This window comes from Cynara cardunculus, assembly GCF_001531365.2.
Source record: "Cynara cardunculus var. scolymus isolate 2C chromosome LG 17, CcrdV1, whole genome shotgun sequence".
NCBI lineage: Eukaryota > Viridiplantae > Streptophyta > Magnoliopsida > Asterales > Asteraceae > Cynara > Cynara cardunculus.
The window spans coordinates 26,902,964-26,905,555 of record NC_037544.1 but is presented as its reverse complement, the minus strand read 5'-3'; the positions used below and the strand labels follow the sequence as shown (position 1 = coordinate 26,905,555).

The 2,592-nt window shown below is 35.5% G+C and overlaps 1 non-coding gene across 1 annotated transcript; it reads left to right on the top strand.

Moving 5' to 3' along the window:
• Positions 1-1,794: 1,794 nt before the first annotated feature.
• LOC112501343 lies at positions 1,795-1,901 on the top strand. Its single transcript, XR_003067475.1, has one exon. It is a non-coding gene; the product is annotated as a small nucleolar RNA R71 (small nucleolar RNA).
• The last annotated feature ends 691 nt before the right edge of the window (positions 1,902-2,592 follow it).

Genomic DNA, 2,592 nt, shown 5'->3' with positions numbered 1-2,592 from the left:
TATGTATGCACACGAGATACAAGATCTCTACATGGATCCCAATAGACATGAAATAATCATCAAATGCTTATGATGTAAATTTTACAGCATTATCAAGTCGTATAGACTTGATAGGATAATTGGGGTGGTGAGCCCCCAATCATATAATAGTGCTAGTGGTTTTACGAATGCAGCGTTTCGTGTGGATAATAGTGCGACATGCGTCCATCGTATCGATGCATCAACAAGAACCATAAAATACTTGAATGACCCGTATTCTAGATGTATAGGTTAACAAATATCACCTTGTATGCGTTGTAAGAATGAAATGTTTTGTTTTATGTCCTTAGCATAGGATGGTCTCGATCCTGTTTTAGCTATGGAGCATGCTTTGCAAAAGTTTGAGGTATTTAAGGAGGCATATTGTGATGATGATGTTGCTTCTTTTTCTTTAGAAGTCAATGATTGCAATTTAGTAGTTTTCGTTAATTTCCTCATCTTACCTTTCATTCGAAAGAAAGGGTGTCCATATGTATTTTTCAACACATGTATCATCATATCACGGCCATGGTGTCCCAAGCGATCATGCCAAAGTTGTTATATATCGTTGATTCATTGTCACTAAGTCCATCATTGATGACAAAATATGATTCAATAACCCGAATTATGGTAAGATACAATTCACTATTTTGACACATTAATTTGTCTAATATATGTTTCCTTCCATATTCATTAGAGGTGATGTACATATATTCATTTCCATTCTCACATGTGTTATAGCAATATAATAAAGATGGCTTTGAATTACTATAATTGTCAAAAAGTAGCAAAAGAAATCAACTAAGGGAGTTATACGCACATATAATAAAACTTTTAGTAAGAAACATAGTAGAAGATTATTGATAACTATGATTCGTATGTGTTCACAAAGTGGGCATGAGATCAAAAGAAATAGATGGTCCTTGAGGTTTCCTAGGCTCTACCGGTTTTTCCTCTCTTCTTAAAGTTACAGCCTTGACATGTTCCTTGTGAAAGGTTTTGGGCATTTCAGTATTACTAGGCAAAGTTCCTTGTGGTCGACATTTCATATTAGCGGCAAATTCGCCAAGTTGGATTTCAAAACCCCTTAAAGTCACATTGGTTTGGTTTATAAAACCTTTAAGTAACGATTTGAATGAACCATTACTTTCCGATGCAATGGATTGTCTAGGTGTATGTGATTGTGAGGTTTGACCGCCTTGGTAAACATGAAGAGTACCTTGATGAAATCCCGAGGGATTTGGTGGTCGATTTTTGACTTGGGTTACCATGGGGGGTTGAAGTCCTTGATTTCCTACCCAAGAGAAGTTGGTATGGTTTTGCCAATCCAAGTTATATGTGGAAGAAAATGGATTATTTATAGTAGGATTTCCAACATAGTTTACCGATGCAGGGTTATCGGGACAATTTTCAAAAGGATGACACTCACCACAAAAAAAACACATGATTCATTTATGGAAGGATTTGTCATCATAGCTTACACTTGGTTCTTTTCTCCATTTAGATTTAAATTGTTTTTAACCAAATTAGTCAAAACTATAATATGTGCATTTAAGGCGGTGATGACATCAATCTCATAAACTTCCGACGCGGTTTTTGGAATAACAGCATGAGGGTTTGACCACTCAGTATTATTATTGGTGACTTTCTCTAAAATGTCATATCCTTCGTTATAAGTTTTAGAAGTGAAAGTACCATCAACTTTAGCAACAAAGATAATTTTAGTCGGCACTAGAAAGTCCATTATAAAATGTTTTCAATTGGATACAATGAGGGATTACATGATGGGGACATTTCCGAATAAGATCCTTAAATCTCTCCAATGCATCTGAAACCACTTCATCCTCAGTTTGTTGAAACATTAAAATGTCATTTCTAAACTTCACATTCTTCATTGGAGGAAGTTATTTATTTAGAAAATTTTCAGCTAATGTCCAAGTACCAATCGATTTAGGTGGCTGAGAATTTAGTCATTCTCTAACTCTATCTCTCAATGTACAAGCGAAGAGCATCAAGCGTAAGGCTTCTAACATAACTCCGGGAATACGAAAATGATCCGTCATTTCTAAAAATGATTTTAAGTGAGAGTGGGATCTTTAGACGGTGATCACCCAAATTGACTCATTGCTTGGATCATTTGAAACATTACGGGCTTTGGTTCAAAATCTGTTGCAGCCGTGTTGGTGACAGGTCTACTTTCACACATCCACAGACTTAGCAATCAAAACCAAAAGCAAGTACACAATTAGTTCCGATATTGTCTTTCAAGTAATAAAGTGGTACAAGTACCGGATATCGTCCACATAGATCATAGTAAAAGTTCAGTAAAAGTAATATTAAGAAATGATTTTAGAAGATGAAATTGAAGACTTTGATTTGATCTGAGGGGCTGTTTGGCAGTTGTTGAATGATTTAGTGCAGAATAGTTAAGAGGTCAGAATGGTTGAGAGGGTCAGAATGGTTAAGTGCTGAATGAAATAATGTTGTTTGGTAACTGTTCTCTGAATGATAATAAATTACCATTTTAATCCTCTCTAACAAAAACCCATCATTCCATTTTAACCGTTAGGGCTC